We start from the raw sequence: 15343 nt of genomic DNA on the forward strand, positions 1-15343 counted from the left end.
GTGAGGAGGGTGTGAGGCCATGCAGGCGGCTCTGGTGAGGAGTGAGGAGGGTGTGAGGCCATGCAGGAGGCTCTGGTGAGGAGTGAGGAGGGTGTGAGGCCAGGCAGGGGGCTCTGGTGAGGAGTGAGGAGGATGTGAGGCCAGGCAGGAGGCTCTGGTGAGGAGTGAGGAGGGTGTGAGGCCGTGCAGGAGGCTCTGGTGAGGAGTGAGGAGGGTGTGAGGCCAGGCGGGAGGCACTGGTGAGGAGTGAGGAGGGTGTGAGGCCATGCAGGGGGGTCTGGTGAGGAGTGAGGAGGGTGTGAGGCCAGGCAGGAGGCTCTGGTGAGGAGTGAGGAGGGTGTGAGGCCAGGCAGGAGGCTCTGGGGAGGAGTGAGGAGGGTGTGAGTCCCTCGCAGGAGGATCTGGTGAGGAGTGAGGAGGGTGTGAGTCCACACAGGCGGCTCTGGTGAGGAGTGAGGAGGGTGTGAGGCCATGCAGGCAGCTCTGGTGAGGAGTGAGGAGGGTGTGAGGCCAGGCATGAGGCTCTGGTGAGGAGTGAGGAGGGTGTGAGGCCATGCGGGAGGCTCTGGTGAGGAGTGAGGAGGGTGTGAGGCCATGCACGGGGCTCTGGTGAGGAGTGAGGAGGGTGTGAGGCCATGCAGGAGGCTCTGGTGAGATGTGAGGAGGGTGTGAGTCCACACAGGCGGCTCTGGTGAGGAGTGAGGAGGGTGTGAGGCCATGCAGGCAGCTCTGGTGAGGAGTGAGGAGGGTGTGAGTCCACACAGGCGGCTCTGGTGAGGAGTGAGGAGGGTGTGAGGCCATGCAGGCAGCTCTGGTGAGGAGTGAGGAGGATGTGCGGCCATGCAGGAGGCCCTGGTGAGGAGTGAGGAGGGTGTGAGGCCATGCAGGAGGCTCTGGTTAGATGTGAGGAGGGTGTGAGGCCAGGCAGGAGGCTCTGGTGAGGAGTGAGGAGGGTGTGAGGCCATGCAGGGGGCTCTGGTGAGGAGTGAGGAGGGTGTGAGGCCATGCGGGAGGCTCTGGTGAGGAGTGAGGAGGGTGTGAGGCCATGCAGGATGCTCTGGTGAGGAGTGAGGAGGGTGTGAGGCCAGGCAGGAAGCTCTGGTGAGGAGTGAGGAGGATGTGCGGCCAGGCAGGAGGCCCTGGTGAGGAGTGAGGAGGGTGTGAGGCCATGCAGGGGGCTCTGGTGAGGAGTGAGGAGGGTGTGAGGCCATGCAGGAGGCTCTGGTGAGGAGTGAGGAGGATGTGAGGCCAGGCAGGATGCTCTGGTGAGGAGTGAGGAGGGTGTGAGGCCATGCCGGATGCTCTGGTGAGGAGTGTGGAGGGTGTGAGGCCATGCAGAGGGCTCTGGTGAGGAGTGAGGAGGGTGTGAGGCCATGCAGGGGGCTCTGGTGAGGAGTGAGGAGGATGTGAGGCCAGGCAGGATGCTCTGGTGAGGAGTGAGGAGGGGGTGAGGTAATGCAGGAGGCCCTGGTGAGGAATGAGGAGGATGTGAGGCTATGCAGGGGGCTCTGGTGAGGAGTGAGGAGGATGTGAGGCCAGGCAGGATGCTCTGGTGAGGAGTGAGGAGGGTGTGAGGCCATGCAGGAGGCTCTGGTGAGGAGTGAGGAGGGTGTGAGGCCACGCAGGAGGCTCTGGTGAGGAGTGAGGAGGGTGTGAGGCCATGCTGGCGGCTCTGTTGAGGAGTGAGGAGGGTGTGAGGCCATGCGGGAGGCACTGGTGAGGAGTGAGGAGGGTGTGAGGCCAGGCAGGAGGATCTGGTGAGGAGTGAGGAGGATGTAAGGCCATGCAGGAGGCTCTGGTGAGGAGTGAGGAGGGTGTGAGGCCATGCGGGCGGCTCTGGTGAGGAGTGAGGAGGGTGTGAGGCCATGCAGGAGGCTCTGGTGAGGAGTGAGGAGGGTGTGAGGCCATGCAGGAGGCTCTGGTGAGGAGTGAGGAGGGTGTGAGGCCACACAGGAGGATCTGGTGAGGAGTGAGGAGGATGTAAGGCCATGCAGGAGGCTCTGGTGAGGAGTGAGGAGGGTGTGAGGCCAGGCAGGAGGCTCTGGTGAGGAGTGAGGAGGATGTAAGGCAATGCAGGAGGCTCTGGTGAGGAGTGAGGAGGGTGTGAGGCCAGGCAGGAAGCTCTGGTGAGGAGTGAGGAGGATGTAAGGCCATGTAGGAGGCTCTGGTGAGGAGTGAGGAGGATGTAAGGCCATGCAGGAGGCTCTGGTGAGGAGTGAGGAGGTTATGAGGCAATGCTGGCGGCTCTGGTGAGGAGTGAGGAGGGTGTGAGGCCATGCAGGAGGCTCTGTTGAGGAGTGAGGAGGGTGTGAGGCCAGGCAGGAGGCTCTGGTGAGGAGGATGTAAGGCCATGCAGGAGGCTCTGTTGAGGAGTGAGGAGGGTGTGAGGCCAGGCAGGAGGCTCTGGTGAGGAGTGAGGAGGGTGTGAGGCCATGCAGGGGGTCTGGTGAGGAGTGAGGAGGGTGTGAGGCCATGCGGGAGGCTCTGGTGAGGAGTGAGGAGGGTGTGAGGTCATGCAGGCAGCTCTGGTGAGGAGTGAGGAGGGTGTGAGGCCATGCAGGAGGCTCTGGTGAGGAGTGAGGAGGGTGTGAGGCCATGCAGGAGGCTCTGGTGAGGAGTGAGGAGGGTGTGAGGCCATGCATGAGGCTCTGGTGAGGAGTGAGGAGGGTGTGAGGCCACACAGGAGGCTCTGGTGAGGAGTGAGGAGGGTGTGAGGCCATGCAGGAGGCTCTGGTGAGGAGTGAGGAGGGTGTGAGGCCATGCAGGATGCTCTGGTGAGGAGTGAGGAGGGTGTGAGGCCATGCAGGGGGCTCTGGTGAGGAGTGAGGAGGGTGTGAGGCCAGGCAGGAGGCTCTGGTGAGGAGTGAGGAGGGTGTGAGGCCAGGCAGGAGGCTCTGGTGAGGAGGGTGTAAGGCCAGGCAGGAGGCCTGGTGAGGAGTGAGGAGGGTGTGAGGCCATGCAGGAGGCTCTGGTGAGGAGTGAGGAGGGTGTGAGGCCATGCAGGAGGCTCTGGTGAGGAGTGAGGAGGGTGTGAGGCCATGCATGAGGCTCTGGTGAGGAGTGAGGAGGGTGTGAGGCCACACAGGAGGCTCTGGTGAGGAGTGAGGAGGGTGTGAGGCCATGCAGGAGGCTCTGGTGAGGATTGAGGAGGGTGTGAGGCCATGCAGGAGGCTCTGGTGAGGAGTGAGGAGGATGTAAGGTCATGCAGGGGGCTCTGGTGAGGAGTGAGGAGGGTGTGAGGCCATGCAGGAGGCTCTGGTGAGGAGTGAGGAGGGTGTGAGGCCATGCAGGATGCTCTGGTGAGGAGTGAGGAGGGTGTGAGGCCATGCAGGGGGCTCTGGTGAGGAGGGTGTGAGGCCAGGCAGGAGGCTCTGGTGAGGAGTGAGGAGTGTGTGAGGCCAGGCAGGAGGCTCTGGTGAGGAGTGAGGAGGGTGTGAGGCCAGGCAGGAGGCTCTGGTGAGGAGTGAGGAGGGTGTGAGGCCAGGCAGGAGGCTCTGGTGAGGAGTGAGGAGGGTGTGAGGCCATGCAGGGGGTCTGGTGAGGAGTGAGGAGGGTGTGAGGCCATGCGGGAGGCTCTGGTGAGGAGTGAGGAGGGTGTGAGGCCATGCATGAGGCTCTGGTGAGGAGAGAAGAGGGTGTGAGGCCATGCAGGCAGCTCTGGTGAGGAGTGAGGAGGGTGTGAGGCCATGCAGGAGGCTCTGGTGAGGAGTGAGGAGGGTGTGAGGCCATGCAGGAGGCTCTGGTGAGGAGTGAGGAGGGTGTGAGGCCATGCATGAGGCTCTGGTGAGGAGTGAGGAGGGTGTGAGGCCACACAGGAGGCTCTGGTGAGGAGTGAGGAGGGTGTGAGGCCATGCAGGAGGCTCTGGTGAGGAGTGAGAAGGGTGTGAGGCCATGCAGGATGCTCTGGTGAGGAGTGAGGAGGGTGTGAGGCCATGCAGGGGGCTCTGGTGAGGAGTGAGGAGGGTGTGAGGCCAGGCAGGAGGCTCTGGTGAGGAGTGAGGAGGGTGTGAGGCCAGGCAGGAGGCTCTGGTGAGGAGGGTGTGAGGCCAGGCAGGAGGCCTAGTGAGGAGTGAGGAGGGTGTGACGCCATGCAGGAGGCTCTGGTGAGGAGTGAGGAGGGTGTGAGGCCATGCAGGAGGCTCTGGTGAGGAGTGAGGAGGGTGTGAGGCCATGCATGAGGCTCTGGTGAGGAGTGAGGAGGGTGTGAGGCCACACAGGAGGCTCTGGTGAGGAGTGAGGAGGGTGTGAGGCCATGCAGGAGGCTCTGGTGAGGATTGAGGAGGGTGTGAAGCCATGCAGGAGGCTCTGGTGAGGAGTGAGGAGGGGGTGAGGCCATGCAGGAGGCTCTGGTGAGGAGTGAGGAGGGTGTGAGGCCACGCAGGAGGCTCTGGTGAGGAGTGAGGAGGATGTAAGGTCATGCAGGGGGCTCTGGTGAGGAGTGAGGAGGGTGTGAGGCCATGCAGGAGGCTCTGGTGAGGAGTGAGGAGGGTGTGAGGCCATGCAGGATGCTCTGGTGAGGAGTGAGGAGGGTGTGAGGCCATGCAGGGGGCTCTGGTGAGGAGTGAGGAGGGTGTGAGGCCAGGCAGGAGGCTCTGGTGAGGAGTGAGGAGGGTGTGAGGCCAGGCAGGATGCTCTGGTGAGGAGTGAGGAGGGTGTGAGGCAATGCAGGAGGCTCTGGTGAGGAGTGAGGAGGGTGTGAGACCATGCAGGAGGCTCTGGTGAGGAGTGAGGAGGGTGTGAGGCCAGGCAGGAGGCCTGGTGAGGAGTGAGGAGGGTGTGAGGCCATGCAGGAGGCTCTGGTGAGGAGTGAGGAGGGTGTGAGGCCAGGAAGGAGGCTCTGGTGAGGAGTGAGGAGGGTGTGAGGCCAGGCAGGAGGCTCTGGTGAGGAGTGAGGAGGGTGTGAGGCCAGGCAGGAGGCCTGGTGAGGAGTGAGGAGGGTGTGAGGCCATGCAGGAGGCTCTGGTGAGGAGAGAGGAGGATGTGAGGCCACACAGGAGGCTCTGGTGAGGAGTGAGGAGGGAGTGAGGCCATGCAGGAGGCCTGTTGAGGAGTGAGGAGGGTGAGGCCATGCGGGAGGCTCTGGTGAGGAGTGAGGAGGGTGTGAGGCCAGGCAGGAGGATCTGGTGAGGAGTGAGGAGGATGTGCGGCGAGGCAGGAGGCTCTGGTGAGGAGGGTGTGAGGCCATGCAGGAGGCTCTGGTGAGGAGTGAGGAGGATGTGAGGCCATGCAGGAGGCCCTGGTGAGGAGTGAGGAGGATGTGCGGCCAGGCAAGAGGCTCTGGTGAGGAGTGAGGAGGGTGTAAGGTCTGGCAGGAGGATCTGGTGAGGAGTGAGGAGGGTGTGAGTCCACACAGGCGGCTCTGGTGAGGAGTGAGGAGGGTGTGAGGCCACACAGGAGGCTCTGGTGAGGAGTGAGGAGGGTGTGAGGCCAGGCAGGAGGCTCTGGTGAGGAGTGAGGAGGGTGTGAGGCCAAGAAGGGGGCTCCGGTGAGGAGTGAGGAGGGTGTGAGGCCATGTGGGAGGCTCTGGTGAGGAGTGAGGAGGGTGTGAGGCCAGGCAGGAGGCTCTGGTGAGGAGTGAGGAGGGTGTGAGGCCATGCAGGAGGCTCTGGTGAGGAGTGAGGAGGGTGTGAGGCCACACAGGAGGCTCTGGTGAGGAGTGAGGAGGGTGTGAGGCCAGGCAGGAAGCTCTGGTGAGGAGTGAGGAGGGTGTGAGGCCATGCAGGAGGCTCTGGTGAGGAGTGAGGAGGGTGTGAGGCCACACAGGAGGCTCTGGTGAGGAGGGTGTGAGGCCACACAGGAGGCTCTGGTGAGGAGTGAGGAGGGAGTGAGGCCATGCAGGCGGCTCTGGTGAGGAGTGAGGAGAGTGTGAGGCCACGCAGGAGGCTCTGGTGAGGAGTGAGGAGGGTGTGAGGCCAGGCAGGAGGCTCTGGTGAGGAGTGAGGAGGGTGTGAGGTCATGCGGGAGGCTCTGGTGAAGAGTGAGGAGGGTGTGAGGTCATGCAGGGGGCTCTGGTGAGGAGTGAGGAGGGTGTGAGGCCAGGCAGGAGGCTCTGGTGAGGAGTGAGGAGGGTGTGAGGCCATGCGGGAGGCTCTGGTGAGGAGTGAGGAGGGTGTGAGGCCATGCATGAGGCTCTGGTGAGGAGAGAAGAGGGTGTGAGGCCATGCAGGAGGCTCTGGTGAGGAGTGAGGAGGGTGTGAGGCCATGCAGGCGGCTCTGGTGAGGAGTGAGGAGGGTGTGAGGCCATGCAGGAAGCTCTGGTGAGGAGTGAGGAGGGTGTGAGGCCAGGCAGGAGGCTCTTGTGAGGAGTGAGGAGGGTGTGAGGCCATGCAGGAGGCCTGGTGAGGAGTGAGGAGGGTGTGAGGCCATGCAGGAGGCCTGGTGAGGAGTGAGGAGGGTGTGAGGCCAGGCAGGAGGCTCTGGTGAGGAGTGAGGAGGGTGTGAGGCAATGCAGGAGGCTCTGGTGAGGAGAGAGGAGGGTGTGAGTCCATGCAGGAGGCTCTGGTGAGGAGTGAGGAGGGTGTGAGGCCATGCAGGGGGCTCTGGTGAGGAGTGAGGAGGGTGTGAGGCCAGGCAGGAAGCTCTGGTGAGGAGTGAGGAGAGTGTAAGGCCATGCAGGAGGCTCTGGCGAGGAGTGAGGAGGGTGTGAGGCCACACAGGAGGCTCTGGTGAGGAGTGAGGAGGGTGTGAGGCCAGGCAGGAGGCTCTGGTGAGGAGTGAGGAGGGTGTGAGGCCATGCAGGAGGCTCTGGTGAGGAGGGTGTGAGGCCAGGCAGGAGGCCCTGGTGAGGAGTGAGGAGGGTGTGAGGCCATGCAGGAGGCTCTGGTGAGGAGTGAGGAGGGTGTGAGGCCAGGCAGGAGGCTCTGGTGAGGAGTGAGGAGGGTGTGAGGCCACACTGGAGGATCTGGTGAGGAGTGAGGAGGGTGTGAGGCCATGCAGGAGGCTCTGGTGAGGAGTGAGGAGGGTGTGAGGCCATGCAGGGGGCTCTGGTGAGGAGTGAGGAGGGTGTGAGGCCATGCAGGAGGCTCTGGTGAGGAGTGAGGAGGGTGTGAAGCCATGCAGGAGGCTCTGGTGAGGAGGGTGTGAGGCCATGCAGGGGGCTCTGGTGAGGAGTGAGGAGGGTGTGAGGCTATGCGGGAGGCTCTGGTGAGGAGTGAGGAGGGTGTGAGGCCATGCCGGACGCTCTGGTGAGGAGTGAGGAGGGTGTGAGGCAATGCAGAAGGCTCTGGTGAGGAGAGAGGAGGGTGTGAGGCCAGGCAGGAGGCTCTGTTGAGGAGTGAGGAGGGTGTGAGGCCATGCGGGAGGCTCTGGTGAGGAGTGAGGAGGGTGTGAGGCCATGCGGGAGGCTCTGGTGAGGAGAGAGGAGGGTGTGAGGCCAGGCAGGAGGCTCTGGTGAGGAGTGAGGAGGGTGTGAGGCCAGGCAGGAGGCTCTGGTGAGGAGTGAGGAGGGTGTGAGGCCATGCGGGAGGCTCTGGTGAGGAGTGAGGAGGGTGTGAGGCAATGCAGGAGGCTCTGGTGAGGAGAGAGGAGGGTGTGAGGCCAGGCAGGAGGCCCTGGTGAGGAGTGAGGAGGGTGTGAGGCCATGCAGGAGGCTCTGGTGAGGAGTGAGGAGGGTGTGAGGCCAGGCAGGAGGCTCTGGTGAGGAGTGAGGAGGGTGTGAGGCCACACTGGAGGATCTGGTGAGGAGTGAGGAGGGTGTGAGGCCATGCAGGAGGCTCTGGTGAGGAGTGAGGAGGGTGTGAGGCCATGCAGGGGGCTCTGGTGAGGAGTGAGGAGGGTGTGAGGCCATGCAGGAGGCTCTGGTGAGGAGTGAGGAGGGTGTGAAGCCATGCAGGAGGCTCTGGTGAGGAGGGTGTGAGGCCATGCAGGGGGCTCTGGTGAGGAGTGAGGAGGGTGTGAGGCTATGCGGGAGGCTCTGGTGAGGAGTGAGGAGGGTGTGAGGCCATGCCGGATGCTCTGGTGAGGAGTGAGGAGGGTGTGAGGCAATGCAGGAGGCTCTGGTGAGGAGAGAGGAGGGTGTGAGGCCAGGCAGGAGGCTCTGTTGAGGAGTGAGGAGGGTGTGAGGCCATGCGGGAGGCTCTGGTGAGGAGTGAGGAGGGTGTGAGGCCAGGCAGGAGGCTCTGGTGAGGAGTGAGGAGGGTGTGAGGCCATGCGGGAGGCTCTGGTGAGGAGTGAGGAGGGTGTGAGGCCATGCGGGAGGCTCTGGTGAGGAGTGAGGAGGGTGTGAGGCAATGCAGGAGGCTCTGGTGAGGAGAGAGGAGGGTGTGAGGCCAGGCAGGAGGCTCTGGTGAGGAGTGAGGAGGGTGTGAGGTCATGCAGGAGGCCCTGGTGAGGAGTGAGGAGGATGTAAGGCCATGCAGGAGGCCCTGGTGAGGAGTGAGGAGGATGTGAGGCCATGCAGGAAGCTTGGATGAGGAGTGAGGAGCAGGTGTTTCATATGGTCCCAGGCTGGAGTCTCTCTTATGGCCTAGTGAGGATTAGAAGGTTTGGGGTCAAATGTGGGACATCGGAGAGGAGAGTTGGAAGTCCAGCTGACCATTAGTGGTCACATGATGATCCCCAGCATGGGCATCCAGCAGAGCTGTGACATTGCATGCAGGATATCACACTTTGTACAGCAATAATCTCAGCTACCAACACGCAGGATGAGTGGTGACAGAAGCCTGGCATCAGAGCCTTCCTCTGTGTACATCACTCATGCCAGGAAGATCCGTGTGGAGGGGATGTCCACCTGCCCAGCAGTTCCTCATTCCCTCCTCTCTAGAAGGAAGCTGTCCGCCTCTGGTGACGAGTGGCAGCTTACTGTGTACTCTGACAACACCTGGCACTGCCAACTCTAATTAGCACCTGGCAGCTCCTGTTATTCATTTCAGTGCAGCAACTCTTCCCTGCTGCTAATAAAATACGTCTGCAGAGAGCGGGCATGTACTGGCAGTGATTGTACTGTATGTAGAGACCACACACATAACATACGTGTGCAGAGAGCGGGCATGTACTGGCAGTGATTGTACTGTATGTAGAGGCCACACACATAACATACATGTGCAGAGAGCAGGCATGTACTGGCAGTGATTGTACTGTATTTAGAGACCACACACATAACATACGTGTGCAGAGAGCAGGCATGTACTGGCAGTGATTGTACTGTATGTAGAGGCCACACACATAACATACATGTGCAGAGAGCGGGCATGTACTGGCAGTGATTGTACTGTATGTAGAGGCCACACACATAACATACGTGTGCAGAGAGCGGGCATGTACTGGCAGTGATTGTACTGTATGTAGAGACCACACACATAACATACGTGTGCAGAGAGCGGGCATGTACTGGCAGTGATTGTACTGTATGTAGAGGCCACACACATAACATACGTGTGCAGAGAGCGGGCATGTACTGGCAGTGATTGTACTGTATGTAGAGACCACACACATAACATACGTGTGCAGAGAGCGGGCATGTACTGGCAGTGATTGTACTGTATGTAGAGGCCACACACATAACATACGTGTGCAGAGAGCGGGCATGTACTGGCAGTGATTGTACTGTATGTAGAGACCACACACATAACATACGTGTGTAGAGAGCAGGCATGTACTGGCAGTGATTGTACTGTATTTAGAGACCACACACATAACATACGTGTGTAGAGAGCAGGCATGTACTGGCAGTGATTGTACTGTATGTAGAGACCACACACATAACATACGTGTGCAGAGAGCAGGCATGTACTGGCAGTGATTGTACTGTATGTAGAGACCACACACATAACATACGTGTGCAGAGAGCGGGCATGTACTGGCAGTGATTGTACTGTATGTAGAGACCACACACATAACATACGTGTGTAGAGAGCAGGCATGTACTGGCAGTGATTGTACTGTATGTAGAGACCACACACATAACATACGTGTGCAGAGAGCAGGCATGTACTGGCAGTGATTGTACTGTATGTAGAGACCACACACATAACATACGTGTGTAGAGAGCAGGCATGTACTGGCAGTGATTGTACTGTATTTAGAGACCACACACATAACATACGTGTGTAGAGAGCAGGCATGTACTGGCAGTGATTGTACTGTATGTAGAGACCACACACATAACATACGTGTGCAGAGAGCAGGCATGTACTGGCAGTGATTGTACTGTATGTAGAGACCACACACATAACATACGTGTGCAGAGAGCGGGCATGTACTGGCAGTGATTGTACTGTATGTAGAGACCACACACATAACATACGTGTGCAGAGAGCAGGCATGTACTGGCAGTGATTGTACTGTATGTAGAGACCACACACATAACATACGTGTGCAGAGAGCAGGCATGTACTGGCAGTGATTGTACTGTATGTAGAGACCACACACATAGTTACATAGTTACATAGTTACATAGTTACATAGTTACTTTGGTTGAAAAAAGACATACGTCCATCGAGTTCAACCAGTACAAAGTACAACTCCAGCCTGCTCCCTCACATATCCCTGTTGATCATAAAATCCCTGGATTAACATCATTGGCATTACCTAGTAATTGTAGCCATGGATGTCATTCAACGCAAGGAAAGCATCTAAGCCCCCTTTAAATGCAGGTATAGAGTTTGCCATAACGACTTCCTGTGGCAATGCATTCCACATCTTAATCACTCTTACTGTAAAGAACCCTTTCCTAAATAAATGGCTAAAACGTTTTTCCTCCATGCGCAGATCATGTCCTCTAGTCCTTTGAGAAGGCCTAGGGACAAAAAGCTCATCCGCCAAGCTATTATATTGTCCTCTGATGTATTTATACATGTTAATTAGATCTCCTCTAAGGCGTCTTTTCTCTAGACTAAATAAACCCAGTTTATCTAACCTTTCTTGGTAAGTGAGACCTTCCATCCCACGTATCAATTTTGTTGCTCGTCTCTGCACCTGCTCTAAAACTGCAATATCTTTTTTGTAATGTGGTGCCCAGAACTGAATTCCATATTCCAGATGTGGCCTTACTAGAGAGTTAAACAGGGGCAATATTATGCTAGCATCTCGAGTTTTTATTTCCCTTTTAATGCATCCCAAAATTTTGTTAGCTTTAGCTGCAGCGGCTTGGCATTGAGTACGATTATTTAACTTGTTGTCGATGAGTACTCCTAAGTCCTTCTCCAAGTTTGATGTCCCCAACTGTATCCCATTTATTTTGTATGGTGTTAGACCATTGGTACGACCAAAATGCATGACTTTACATTTGTCAACATTGAATTTCATCTGCCATGTATGTGCCCATATAGCCATCCTATCCAGATCCTGTTGCAATATAACACTATCTTCCTTAGAGTTGATGATTCTGCACAATTTTGTATCATCTGCAAAAATAGCAACATTGCTCACTACTGTATCCACTAGGTCATTAATAAATAAATTGAAGAGCACTGGACCCAGTACAGACCCCTGTGGGACCCCACTGCTAACAGTCTCCCATTTTGAGTATGATCCATTGACCACAACTCTTTGTTTTCTGTCCATTAGCCAGTTCCCTATCCAAGCACACAGACTCTTCCCCAGTCCTTGCATCCTCATCTTTTGCACCAGACTTTTGTGGGGAACAGTGTCGAATGCCTTAGCAAAGTCTAAGTATATCACATCTACAGCATTCCCAATATCCATATTAGCATTCACTACCTCATAAAAGCTGAGCATGTTAGTCAAACAGGACCTGTCTTTAGTAAACCCATGTTGATGCTGAGAAATAAGATTATTTTCTACTATGAAGTCATGTATAGTATCTCTTAGTAACCCCTCAAATAGTTTGCATACAACTGATGTTAAGCTTACAGGTCTATAATTTCCTGGATCAGATTTTTTGCCCTTCTTAAATAATGGGAAAACGTGGGCTGTACGCCAATCCACTGGGACTCTGCCAGTTGCAAGAGAGTCACAAAAGATTAGATAAAGGGGTTTATCTATAACTGAACTTAATTCCCTTAGGACCCGAGGATGCATGCCATCCGGGCCAGGTGCCTTGTCTATTTTTAATTTATTTAGTCTTGCCTTTACTTCTTCCTGCGTTAAGTATTTAATATTACAGTTAGAAGATTGAGACTCTTCCGCCTCTGTAATTTGCAACAGTGCTGTTTCCTTTGTAAAGACAGAAGCAAAGAACGCATTTAATAACTCTGCCTTACCTTGGTCATCCACCATTGAGTTCCCACCCTCATCCTTTAGGAGTCCTATACAGTCAACCTTTCTTTTTTTAGAGTTGATGTACTTGTAAAACTTTTTTGGGTTAGATTTGATATCCCTAGCGATTTGATTTTCAGCTTCGATCTTTGCCAGCCTAATTTCTTTTTTACAATTTTTATTGCACTCCTTATAATTGCTTAGTGCAGCCTCGGTCCCCTCCTGTTTTAGGACCTTATAGGCATTCTTTTTCCTCTTCATTTTATCTTTAACCTTTCTATTCATCCATAGAGGCCTTTTTTTATTCCTAGACATTTTGTTTCCATATGGGATATACATACTACAATATTGATTGAGAATACGTTTAAAAGCTTGCCATTTCCCTTCAGTGTCCTCCCCTTGTAGTATATTATCCCAGTTCACCAAACTTAGTGCCTGCCTGATTTGATTGAACTTTGCTTTTCTAAAATTCATAGTTTTAGTGGTCCCGCTGCCCCGTGGCCTATCAGTCACCAGATCAAACGTTATCATGTTGTGATCACTATTTCCCAAATGTTCTTGAACCTGCACATTTGATACATTATCTGGTCTATTCGAAATGATCAGATCCAGTAACGCATTCCCCCTAGTTGGTTCCGTTACCATTTGAGTCAAGTAATTGTCCTGTAGTGCTGCCAGAAATCTGCTGCTTTTACCAGAATGGGTAGCCTCAATACCCCAGTCAATGTCTGGAAAGTTGAAGTCGCCCATAACTATGACCTCATTTTTACTTGCCGCTTTTTCAATTTGCTGTAGTAATTGCAGTTCTGCAGCTTCATTAATATGAGGTGGTCTGTAGCATACCCCAATAAGCAATTGGCAACTTTTATTTCCACCATGAATATTTACCCAAACGGACTCCACATCTTCGCAATCTTCCTCCATCTCATCGTTGAGGACAGCTGTAAAAGAATTCTTAACAAAGAGACAAACCCCTCCACCTTTTTTCCCTGTTCTATCCCTCCTGAACACATTGTATCCTTTTAAATTGGCTATCCAGTCATGACTTTCATCCATCCATGTCTCGGTTATTCCCACAATGTCATAGCCTTTGTCATTCAGAATGAACTCTAGTTCATCTATTTTATTTGCAAGGCTCCGAGCATTGGTTATCATGCACTTTATATTTTTACCACCACATTTACCAATTTTGTTTATCTGAAATGGGCTACTTGAACTTTTACCAACCTCCTTAATCTTTACACTGTCCCCACCCCCCTCTCCACCCCCCATAATGTTAGGCTCCCACTGTCTTTTTACCTTATCTTGTCTATATGTTGAGACTTTATCCTCCCGCCTCCCCCCAGATCCTAGTTTAAAATCTCCTCCAACCGTTTAGCCATCTTCTCCCCCAATGCAGCTGCACCCTCCCCATTAAGGTGCAGCCCGTCCCTGCTGTAGAACCTGTAGCCGACTGCAAAGTCTGCCCAGTTCTCCAGGAACCCAAACCCTTCCTTCCTACACCAATTTCTCAGCCACTTATTTAACTCCCTAAGCTCCCTCTGTCTCTCAGATGTAGCACGTGGCACTGGCAGTATTTCAGAGAACACCACCTTGGAGGTCCTTGCTTTAAGTTTATCTCCAAGTACCTGAAAATCATTTTTGAGGACCTTCCATCTCCCACTAACTTTGTCATTGGTGCCAATGTGTACCATGACAGCCGGGTCTTCCCCAGCCCCACCCAATAATCTGTCAATTCTTTCCGCTACATGCCGAACCCGAGCACCCGGGAGGCAACAGACTGTACGGCATTCACGGTTTCTTCGACAGATTACCCTGTCTGTGCGCCTAATAATTGAATCCCCTACCACCAGTACCTGTCTAGCCTTAGCTGCACTCCTATTCCCTTTCTCGTTACAGCAGTCTGCCCCTTGGTTGCTAAGGAGCACATCCTGCTGCAGCATTGCTACTCCAGAGTCGTCCTCACCAATATTACGCAAACAAGCATACTTATTAGTGAGGGACAACTCGGGACTAGCCTCCCTGCCACTTTTTCCCCTACCCCTTCTAACTGTGACCCAACTAGCGGCTACCTCTGCTTCTTGCTCCGGCTTTACTCCACCCGCCTCATCTTCAAGGGTTCCATCAAGTGTCTGGATCGTGAGATCCAAGCTCATCTCCATGTTGTGTATGCGTCTCAGTGTTGCGAGATGCTTATTTAGCTCTGCGACTTCCGCCTCTAACCGAGCAACACGCACACATCCAGGGCAACAGTAAACACCCTCAATCCGCTGATCAAGGCATGCATACATGCTGCAGGATGTACACTGTACTGCATTGTCCAACATGATGACTATTGTGTGGGGAAAATTTATTTAAAGTAAACTATGGTGGTAAAAGATGAAACGGGAGAGTGAGTGACGTTCGGGAGTAAGTGTAGCTGGGGTGGAAGAGGGGGAGGGGTGGAGGAGGGGGAGTGAGTAAAGTTGGGGTGGGGGGGAGGAGGGGGAGGAGGGGAGGGGGAGTGAGTGAAGCTGGGGTGGAGTCCTCAAAACTTAAAGACTACACCACAACGTGTTAGCACATTCTAACCAATGCAAAAAAACCGCAATATTGGTTGAAGGCTTTTTTTTTTTTTTTTTTTTTTTTAGTCCTTACCTGTTTCCTCTCCCTTCTCTCTTTGTGCCTGTTTTTTAACGCCTATGCCACTTGTGTCGAAGCCACTTAGTGAGCAAGCCACAGACTGAGCAAGCTCAGTACTGAGACCTGAAGCTGTCCAAATACCTCGTGTTACAGCTAATCCCTCCCCCTAGCTGATTGACAGCCTGCTGCAAACAGAGAAAAAAAAATTGTACTTTTAAAACAAGCACTTGCTGTTAGATATCTGATGAATCGCTATGCACAAGCCCCAGATATCAAAGCAGCAACACACACACTTTACAAACAACAGCAATATAATATAATCAGAGCTCACAATCTCCCAGCAGTGAAGTGAAAGCAGCCCACCACCAACATAACATACGTGTGCAGAGAGCGGGCATGTACTGGCAGTGATTGTACTGTATGTAGAGGCCACACACATAACATACGTGTGCAGAGAGCAGGCATGTACTGGCAGTGATTGTACTGTATGTAGAGACCACACACATAACATACGTGTGCAGAGAGCGGGCATGTACTGGCAGTGATTGTACTGTATGTAGAGACC

General features: G+C 54.9%; 1 protein-coding gene across 1 annotated transcript in view; it reads right to left on the bottom strand.

Annotated features, from left to right (window-relative positions):
- LOC137542185 (tyrosinase-like) overlaps positions 1 to 14938 on the bottom strand; it is a 299951-nt gene extending 285013 nt beyond the window's left edge. Inside the window, exon 1 of the mRNA XM_068263912.1 lies at positions 14794 to 14938. The gene's annotated coding sequence lies outside the window, so the exon portion shown is untranslated. The remainder of the gene's footprint in view (positions 1 to 14793) is intronic.
- Positions 14939 to 15343: the final 405 nt, after the last annotated feature.

Source organism: Hyperolius riggenbachi, chromosome 2 (assembly GCF_040937935.1).
Source record: "Hyperolius riggenbachi isolate aHypRig1 chromosome 2, aHypRig1.pri, whole genome shotgun sequence".
In the NCBI taxonomy this organism is placed as follows: Eukaryota; Metazoa; Chordata; class Amphibia; order Anura; family Hyperoliidae; genus Hyperolius; species Hyperolius riggenbachi.